Below are 11,049 nucleotides of genomic sequence, written 5' to 3'. Positions count from 1 at the left end.
TATTTTGTATTTTTCTTGAGATTTCTGTATCAAGCTGGAGCCTCATCAGCTAACAGTAATCCTGGGGCTGATGAGCACGACGGTCTTTTTCTGGAAATTTATACCCGGAAAAACCCGGTCGTGACAGACTTGGTATCAGAGCCAGGCTGACCATTGGCTAATCCTATCTTAGCTAGGTCGAAAAACTTAGGCAAACCAACCCACTAGACCTTAGCCAAACCCCAGCCAAGCTTCTCGTGCAAGATAGCCACACAGTAAACCCGACACTTTTGGCAGTCGGTGCCCAACCTATCAGCCTAGCCTGTCGATCGCACACCAGTGACCGATGGCAAAAATGTCTCATTCGCAAGCGTGCGAAGGAGGACTCCGTTCCATTTTCTATAAAAAGGGCACGCTAGCCTCAACCCAGCACATCACAGGCTCTTCCCCAACCTAGCCACAATGCCTGGCCCCATAGTGCACAACAAGACCACAGCAACCAACCTTGGAGGTTTTGTGACCATCCTCGCAAACCTCACCCGTCGTGCCTATGCGTTAGAGGAGCCACCAGAATATGTTGTGTACCAAGGACCCATGAGCGGTGAAGACCGTCAATTCTGGGCCACTGTACACATCTACGGTAGGGGTCTAGCACCCGAGCGCCCCTACAGGTTCACCGGAAGAACAACTTCCTTTGAGCCACAAGCCATACGACTAGCTGCTCAAGAGGCTATAGTTCATCTCAGACACTTGTCGCCCAGAGTTAACTGTCGCTTGTTCCACTACTACCCCAGACGTGAAGGGTATGGTAGACCACCGCAAGTTGCCAACGGAGATCACGAGACAGATCCTGCATTGTTGCACCTGGTGCGCTATGTAAGTGCACTAGAGGAACTGTGCGATCAAATCACTATTGATTTAATTGCAGCTCGTGGAGAGCTGGTTCGTCGAGCCCCAGCGAGAGAAGAAAACGAGACCAACGCCGACAACCCAGTCGTGCTGTTTGGACAACCGATCGAGATCCCGAGATCAGCTCCAGCCATCAGCCGAGATGCTTTGATGACCCCAGAAGTGCTTCGTCGCCTTTTGGGAGCACACTCCAATGGGGTTGTGGCCAACAATCCCCGCGATGGTCATCATCACTACCCCGACCCTGCAGTTCCTCCGCCATCTCCGACTAATCCCGGCAGTGAGACATGTGGAGAAGCCTCGACATCCACCAGGCACGCCCGTTTAGACATAAACGAGGTAGACTAAGCCGTACGAGTAGTACCGAGTCTCAGTGTATCCTCACTTTGTAATCATGCGACCGTGTATATTAACGCAGCCTATCATTGTGCCTCTGTTTTAATAGTAGCCTTGCATATTTGGTCAGCGCATAGTTGCATATTTTTCCAGGCACAACTACCCAAACCAACCCGACGACAACCACAGTAACACGTCTCTTTATGAGATATGTGTATCTCTGACACTGACCTGACCTTTGGAGCTAAGCTGGCTAATTTATTACCTTTCACCACGGTAAAACGAATCGGGCTCCATTGCTATATAAAGGCCACCTTGTGACCTTACCCAGCAACCCTCACATTGTGCACCACACTCACAACTTTTTCCTGTCATGCCAAGCCCCAGCATTCATCTGAGAACCCCAGATGCAACCCCAGGTAGCTTTGTCAAAATATTGTGGGATTTTACCCGCAGTACCATGGGTTCTACCTAGCCACCTCAGTACGAGCTGTTCAAATCAAGGATCACCCCTTCCACCATGGAATATTGGGCAGCAGTGCACATCCCTCCCGTAGACTCCAATCAAGATCCAACGGAAGTTTCCTTCGTGGGGAAATCTATGCCAACCCCACACTTGGCCATAGAAGCTGCTGCGAAAGAAGCGATTGCTCGCCTTCGATCCGCAGTACCCTATGCCCGCGAACGAGGATATTATTACTTCCTGAGCCATGCAGCACCCGGGGGAGTGACATCTTTTCCCGGTGGACGCATTGAGAGAGACCCAGTCCTGGCCAACCTTGTCCAGTACGTCATCGCTCAAGAACGTTTAACCCAACGTGTGATGGGTTATCTTCAGAGCCTCGCAGATTTAAATCCTCAGATCGCCATCGGCAGAGCACTAAGGCCCGACCAGGAGAGACACGTGCCTCGACTGGTCAATCCACTTCCCTCGATAGAAGAGGAGTGTATCCCAGTACCAGAGTGTCACACCCTAGCTAGTCATGCATTAGAGTGTTGCATCATGTTTACTCCTTCATCAGAAACTTGAAATGGGGATCTGTGAAACCCTCAGAATCATTTTTTAAAATGATCCAAATAAAAATTTCTCCAAAAGGGTCCAAGAAAATGCTCATGTTGCTCTCTGAAAATATTGGACAGAGATAAAAATCAAACCAATATTTTTAAGAGCTCATAGGTATTTATTTTGGGCATTTGGAATTAATGCATAATTATTTGCTTTGGAAATATATTATTTATATATATTAATATATGTCCAAATATTATGCCACTTATGAAGGAGCTCTGGAATAATATATCTAGCTCCTGCAAAAATTGGCATAAGGAAATAAAATGATTTAATATTTTATTTAAATCAAAACAAATGTCAGAAATTAGAAAACAGAAAATAATTAACAGGAGGAGCTTACCTGGGCTCCTCCACTGTGCGGCCCAGCCAGCTGGCTGGCCCAGCCAGCAGCCGGCCCAGCCCATCTCCCTCCTCTGTCGTCTTCGTCCCGACAGAGGGAGGGGAGTGTGGCCGGCGCGCGCGCGCCACCGCGCCACGCCACCTCTCTCCCTGCCTGCCTGCCCTCCCCTCCTCGCCTCGATGCCCTGGACGACGCCACGCCTCCCCCCTGCTCTCTCTCACTCTCCCCCGGCTCTTCCCTCCTCTCCCTCGCTCTCTCTCTCACACGGCCGAACACCACCGTCGCCGCCGTTCGCCACAGCAGCCGTCTCCGGCCACCCCTCGCTCCCCCGACTAGCTCAGAAGCTCCGCCACGACCCCCTCTTCCTCCCCACCGCTCCACAGCTCCCCGGAAGCCCTGCATCGCCGCCACGTCGCCGTTCCCCTCTTCGGGCTCCGACCATCGTCGCCGTCGAATTCGTCGTCTCCAGCGCGTCCCCGAGCCCGCTAACCATCCCTGCAGCTCCGCGGTGAGCCCCCGGATCGTTTCCCCCTTCTCCCCTGGTCTCTCCCGACCTCTAGGCCCTAGCCCCACCTTGGCCGAGAGCTCCACGCCGCCGGAGATGTCGCCGTCGTGGCCACGGTCACCGTAGCACCCAACCGAGCACACTATCATGCTCCACACCTCACTAGGATCACGCAGCACACACTAACGCCTCCCCAAACCCCCTGCAACATCGATCCCGACCGCACCCGAACTCCGGCGGCCGCAGCCGAGCTCGCCGCCGTCGACTCCGGCCACCCCAGGCCCAGCCACGGCCACCGTTCGACGCGCGGGAGCAAGAGCTTTCCAACGAGCCCAAGCACGGCCTCGCCCGTGCCCTGTAGCGCGATCCCGCGTCGCGCCGCTGTCTCGTGCCTCGCCGGCGTCACGTCGCCGGTGGGTTTGACCCACTTTGACCACGGCAGGACACCCCCTGAGTCCCTGACAAGTGGGCCCAGCCCTGTAGCTAATTAGGATTAGTGCTAACCACTGTTAGTTAACCCCCTGACACTGACCAGTGGGCCCCAGCGCCACTAATCCCTAATTAGGATTAGTTTAAACCTGTTAAACCCCCCTGTCACTGACGTGTGGCCCCCACACGTCAGGTTTGACCCCAGACAGCCGCAGTTGACCACTGACGTCATGCTGACGTCATGCTGGCGCAATAATTATAATTTCTGGATTTAATTTAAATCAGGAAATTCCAGAATATTATTTAAACTTCAAAAATTCATAACTTTTATTCTGTAACTCCAAATTGGACAAATTATATATGAAAAATGATCAGAAAAATCCAATCTATCCATCTGTACTATTTTCATGCATGATCAAACAAGTTAAATTGATGTTTTAAGCAGAACAAGGAAAAGCACTTAAAGAGGCCATGTTTGAGTTTGAAATTTGAATCTTTGATTCAAATTTGTTCAAACCCTTCTGGTTTTAGTTGCATTAGCCCAACGCACTCATATTGCCATGTTTCATGCATGCATCATATTGTTGCACATTGTTTGGTGATGCTTGTGTATCGATGTCCTTTGCGATAGGTTCTGCCCCCGAGGAATACCGTGATTACCCTAACGAAGAACCGTATCAGTGCGTCGAACCATCAGGCAAGCAACCAACCATTTGATCATATCGATACAATCCCATGTTCTCGCTCCTGCTCTTTTTTACTGCACTAAGACAACGCGTTTCAAACTGCTGTGTGCTACGGTAGTTGAACCCATTTCCTCTGCATGACCTGTCATTGCCACAGTAACTAGATGAAACCCACTAGCATGTGTAGGAGTTGATTGAGCCATGTGTATGTGTTGTTCCTACCTTGCTATGCCTGCTATGCTTAGAGTCGTGTCAGGTCTGGTTCATCTGGGTGATGGGCTAGAGTGAAATGTTAATGTCGGTAATGAGAGTGGTGTGGTGAACACGATTTGGTAAAGGTATCGATGAGAGGCCATGTAGGAGTACATGGTGGGTTGTTTCATTGAAGCCGACCTTAAGCACTGAGATCTGTATATGTGATTTAAGATACAGCTACTACCATGCATTGGGCCCTGAAATATGACCCTGCTCGACTTCTTATTCACCCTAGCTCTCTGTCCAGGAGTTGCAAGTAGTTTCTGGTGTTTGTAGCCTACTGGAGGCCGTGGACAGCGCTGACCGTAGGGGTGGGCTGTGATGCGGTAGGTACGTGGCCGGGTGTACCGAATACCCGTTAGGTATCTCGGGAACCTTGTTCACATCGTTCGGGGCCGTATGGGAAACCTCGGCCGGACTCCCTGCGGATGGAACCTGAATAGGCGATAAACCTGGACTAGAGGCTTAAGTGTTTAGGTAGGTCGTGGTCTACACCCACGTCGGCTTTCGTTTGAAGTCTGCCGAGCACATGTCGTGTGCAGACGCTAAGTGGTGGAAACATGTATGAAGAAGTACACCCCTGCAGGGTTATCATAATCTATTCGAATAGCCGCGTCCGCGGTAAAGGACTACTTGGTTGCCGATACAGTTCATAGGCAAGTAAATGGAAACTACTAAAAGCCTCAAGATAAGTGTGAGTGCCGAGGATGGCTCTTCCGTAGGAAGACGGAGGTGGATGCTCGGTAGTGTATTGAAGTGCTGAGTAGTGGACTCGTGTGCGCAAAACCATTTCAAGTTGGAGTATCGTAGGATAGTCTAGCCAAGAGTCAAAGCTGGCTTGCTGCAATAACTCCACCAACCCTTCTTGATAATATGCATGTATGTAGGATCTGATGTAAGTCTTGCTGAGTACCTTTGTACTCATGTTGCTATAATCTACATTTTTACAGAAGACGCTGCAACCCCTTCTGATGGGTTCTATGTAGACGTTGACATCAACGAGTAGGCTAAGGACCCAGGTGGTGACCCTGAGCTTGTGATGGACCACGTAGTATAGCTAGGCTTTCCAAGCCTCTTTTATTTTACTAGTTGTCTGTACTCAGACAATGTACTTCCGCTGCTGGTTTGTATGACTGTATGACTTGTATGTTGGGTCGTGAGACCCGTACCTTTGTGTATGATATGTATGGCTCCCTGGGCCTTAAATAAAGTACTTGTGTCGTAGAGTCATGTTGTGATGCTTCGTTGTATTTGCACATATCGAGCATATTGTGTGTATGATTGAAATGCTTGGTATGTGTGGGATCTGACTATCTAGTTGTTTATCTTTAGTAGCCTCTCTTACCGGGAAATGTCTCCTAGTGTTACCGCTGAGCCATGGTAGCTTGCTACTGCTCTGGAACACTTAGGCTGGCCGGCATGTGTCCTTCTTCGTTCCTGTGTCTGTCCCTTCGGGGAAATGTCACGCTTTGAGTACCGGAGTCCTGTTAGCCCGCTACAGCCCGGTTTACCGGAGTCCTACTAGCCCAGTGCTACAGCCCGGACCCATTTGCTGATGACCGACACGTTCGGAGCTGGGTCATGGATGCCTGTCCCTGTAAGTCTGTGCCACTTTGGGTTTACGACTAGTCATGTCAGCCCGGGCTCCTTATCATATGGATGCTAGCGACACTATCATATACGTGAGCCAAAAGGCGCAAACGGTCCCGGGCAAAGGTAAGGCGACTCCCGTGGGAATACCGTGCGTGAGGCCGCAAAGTGATATGAGGTGTTACCGGCTAGATCGATGTGACATCGAGTCGGGGTCCTGACACAGAGACATTTTCTAGGGATACCGTCCAGTTACCGTTTTGCATTTTAGACGTCGCTGCAGTGTTCATTATTTGCAACTTTTATTTATGTGTGTGACCTATGCGTGATATCCTGAGTTTGTACGACGAGTCAAATATTTGGCTTCTACTAATGTATGTAGTTTTTGTTGTGGTTTATACTCCTTTAAAATTAACTGTTTTTCCTCGCAAAATTCTGGAGCGAGATTTCTTTTCTCTGAGTTGCTACATCTACACTTTCTCATGGCGTGGATGTATTAACTTCACACAGCACCAGGTAGCAGACTCACAACCATTACCATTCGAACACATACACTGTTTGCAAAACTTTGCAACGGTGTTACATCCAGCTAATGACCCCCCTAACAACAGTTAGCACCCGACACACCCCATCTACTCCTCGTGATCACCACCACCGCGGAGAGCCAACACCCGAGCAGCAGTGTCACGACGATCGTCGAGGATCATCGCGCATAGGAGCACACAGAGGCCCAGCAGTGTCGCCAGCCCTCCGCATATCAGGATCGCAAACCAGTCCGGCATCGCCTCCGCCATTAGGGCCTAACCCGAGCTTTTGTAAGCAGTAATGGAGGGAGGAGGAGGAGGAGTGAGGCCAGGTGTGAGGAAGAAGAGAGAGGCACCCCGGCCATTTTATAGCTCAAGCTCGGTGTACGATGGGCGAAGTCCACCAACGCCGCTCGTCGCCGATCGCCGGTGTTCGGAGTCGAATCCGCGAGCAGTGCCGACAGCGCGCTGGCCCGCGAGGTGAGTGCACGCTGCACTGGCAGCTAGCACACCGCGCACTACCATGGTACGGCCTAGATGCCCTACACACTAGGCATCGCCGGTGGAGGAAGCGCGCGGGAGAGAGGAAGAAGAAAGATCCAGAGGGAGTAGAAGAGGCTAACAGTGGGCCCCGGGTCCACCTGTCGGCCAGAGAGAGCACTGTGCTCTCGGGTACGACCAGCGTATATTTAAATTTAGAAGTTATTCTAAATTTTTATCCATCATAGAAATCTCACGTTTTTGTCCCGAACCGTAGACTTTTCCACGCAGCACCAGTTTTCACACTGTGGTTTTTCACCACTTATTGCCCTCTCACTAAAGCCACATCTTTATTGCGTAATATTTTCTTAACACGGCTTTTAACAAATCTCGAGGACGAGATTTTTCTTAAGGGGGGTAGTGTTGTGACACCCCCAAAAATTTGGCCTTGTTTTAATGAATTAAAAAAATGCCAGGAATTAAAACTTTGAATTTCTGAGCTCCATTTTTATTTTTTAAATCATTTCCTTCCCTGCTATGATGAGTTTTTCCCAGAGAGAAAACTTTCCAAATATGTCATTGGACTTATTTAATCTGTCAAGAGAAACTTTCCCTTATTTAATATAACTAATTAAATAATTAAGTTGCTTCATCTTTACCTTCTTGAAAATGGTTTTTCAAGGTTATATGGCCATATTTGAACTATAACCATTGGATAAATTCACCTAAAATTCTAACCAAAAATTGGAGATGTCATGTGTTGTTTTTAAATCACTTTTATACTAAAATATCTTTTATTTATGTAATAATTTGAGCTCTGCATCAATTTTTCCTTCTCTGGTCCAGAGTGCAATTTGCACTAAAACCCTTTTAAATAATTCTTTCTAGCCTCCACCAAAATTATGGGATATTGGTAGTAGCATATGATTAAACATTATGCAAAAACCTAGTGCTGTTCTTTGAAAATTTTGAGTCAATCAACCTATTTTTCATTCTGGTCCAGCCTTGTGATTTCTACTGCAACCCTATTTAATTTTGCTCCAAAGATCTTGTGTTTTCTCCTACTTGTAGACAGCCCTACCAAACCCCTAAATCCAGGAGCATGCACCCATTGGATTAATTTTGGTTCATGAAATAATGTCATTTATTTCCTGTCCAGAATTGTAGTTTTGCAAAACTTGCACTAACAAGTTTGTGCTTTTCACAAACTAACCTCACCACTCTCTCTTGCATCTAAGGAGACCCTGATCTAGAAGATTTGGCCACCCCAGGAAGAGCCTAGGTGCCTGTGGCATTTTGTCAAACACCTGGAGAGCATAGCCAGATTTGGCATGGATTCAAGTTTACATTGTGAACTTGGTCACCTGACCTAACAACCATGCCCATTCACCCTCTATCTAACCCTAACCCAGCCCTGTTTCTTCCCAGCCTCAACCGCGACCTCTAGCATGCATTGGCATTACGTCGAGCACGTCCCGTGCACGCCCGGAGCGCGAGCAGAGCGTGCGTTTGGCACGCGTTTTGCACGTGCCGCGCCCGAGCCGACGTGTCGCGCCCTTGGCCTTGCCTCCACTGCAGAGCCACGCCACGCACGTCCCTCCTCACCGCAACACGCCAAGCCGCCCCTCGCCACGTCCCCGACAGGCCAGGAGCTAGCCGCCACGGCCGCCGACAGCCGCCGCCCAAGCCTCTTCCGCTCGCCACCTGGCCCCTGGAACAGCGCGAGCTCATCCACGAGTGTGTCCGCTAGCGCTCGTTGCCGCCACGACGCCCTAGCTATAGAATGGCGGTCGCTGGCGACCTTATCCGCAGCCGCCGCAGAACCGCCTTGCCACGCCTATAAAAGGAGGCCCCGAGCTTCCCCGAGCATGGAGGCAACCTCAGGCCACCCCAATGGCGCTTCCCTACCTCACATTCGACCCGGGGAGGCCTCCTTCCTCATCCCCGGCAACTCCTGCCGCCGCCACCGCCCCGGCCAATCCGGCACCTCCAGTACCTCCCCCTCTCCGTTCGCTTCGCCAGGAACCTCCTCATCCTCCCGTGAAGCCATCCCCCTACTCAATTTTGATCGGGAACCACCGTAGCCCCAATATCACTTCGCCCCCGAAACCATCTCCGCCACGAAGCTCGTCGCCGGCAACTCCGTCCACGTCGGCGACCATAGCGGGTACCCCCGAGTTCGTCTCGACCTCCTGAGCACGCCCCTGCACTCAGATCACCGAGGGACGCTGCCATTCGCCGGCGAGCCTCACCGGAGCTCCGCCCATGTTCAGTCAGGGGGAGACGACGCGCGCGTGGACCAGTCAAACCTGACCAGTGGGCCAGGCGGGCCCACTGTCGGTGACTCACGCGGCAGCCACGCTGGATAAGTGGAGGCGTAAAAGGCGCAAATACGTCTTCTCTGTCCGAAAGCGTAATCTCTTTTGAAACGTTTTCTTTTTCCTGATTTTATTAAAAACAGATTTTTACCACAACTTTGACTGCCTATAACTTGTTAAATATAACTCCAAATGAGTTGATTCTTTTTCCTACCTTCCTCAAATTTGGTCTAGTTTATTTTAAGATTTATTTAAAAAATTTCCAAACAACTTTTTTGTATTGTTTTTGAAATATGTGTTATTTGCATATTTTTGGAAATAGGATTTTTGGGAGAGAAGGAAGCTTTCATAAATTTTGGAGAGCACCCCACCTCTCCACACCATTAAAGGCAAGCATTCTGAACCCTGGCATAATGTTTTGGTGTGTTATTTGACACGTTTATAACACCATCTTATTTCAGAAGACTTGTTATTTTATGTGACATGATCATTTGCATGGAAACATATTAGTGATTTCCTTGCTATTGCAAATGAATATAAGTGTGATGGTAATCAACCTCATGTGCCTTGCATGCATGCCGGAAAGGAATCCGAGAAAGCCTCGGCCTTGGGTAGGCGTGAGCTTGTCGCCGGTCCCCGTCAGGACGGTTATGTCCGGTATGGCATGGTAAGGTATATTGAGTGGTGCTTTTGTTGATTGAAATATATGTGTTTACATGTCTTGCAGGGAACTTATAAACCTCCTGAGTCGACCGTAGACCGAGTCTTGTTTCCAGTAACCCCCATACTTGATATGTACTACCACTTGTCCCTGCCGCAGGTAGGGTATGGTTCAGTAAGTCGTCAACCCCTTTCAAGCACACACCGTACAGAGAGGCCATGGTGGAAGATATCGATTGTAGCCGGTAGGCATGCCACCTGGTCCGGGGGCATGGGTGTTTCCGGTTGAGACCGAGAGGGGAGGCCACCCCTTTGAGCGCGCGATATAAATTTGATCCCATGCTACGCGAGGTTGTAGCCTCCCCACTTAGAGTTTTGCTTAACAAGTGTCGTGGGTGATTCCAGACACCGATGAGTTAACCTGGTGTGTGCAAGTTAGGCGTGTTTTCAACTAAAAGGCTGTAGACGGAATTAGCCCCGATGGACTAAAGGAATCCGTTACTCATGGGTAAAGAGTACACCCTCTGCAGAGATTAAAACCTATTCGAATAGCCGTGTCCATGGTTAAGGATTACAGTCTGGGATGGGTCAAGTGTTGGTCTTAGTGTCGGTCTTCGGAGGAGAGATTATTAAACCAGAACTTGGACCGTGACTTGTGACTTGTGAAGATTATGATTATTATCTTGTGATGGACTAACCCGTTGCATTATTTATATTATCGAGTATCCCTGGACGGTTCTACCTCCTGGATATTCATTGTGATTATTTATCTTGTAAGCCCTTTATGTGGTGTCGCTCAGACGCCCGACTGTGGCATTTCTTTTAAAGCCCTTTATGTGGTGTCGCTCAGACGCCCGATTGTGGCATTTCTTTTAAAGCCCTTTATGTGGTGTCGCTCAGACGCCCGACTGTGGCATTTCTTTTAAAGCCCTTTATGTGGTGTCGCTCAGACGCCCGACTGTGGCATTT

The sequence above is a fragment of the Triticum aestivum genome, chromosome 2A (assembly GCF_018294505.1).
Source record: "Triticum aestivum cultivar Chinese Spring chromosome 2A, IWGSC CS RefSeq v2.1, whole genome shotgun sequence".
Taxonomy (NCBI): domain Eukaryota; kingdom Viridiplantae; phylum Streptophyta; class Magnoliopsida; order Poales; family Poaceae; genus Triticum; species Triticum aestivum.
Note: the sequence above shows the minus strand (reverse complement) of the source record.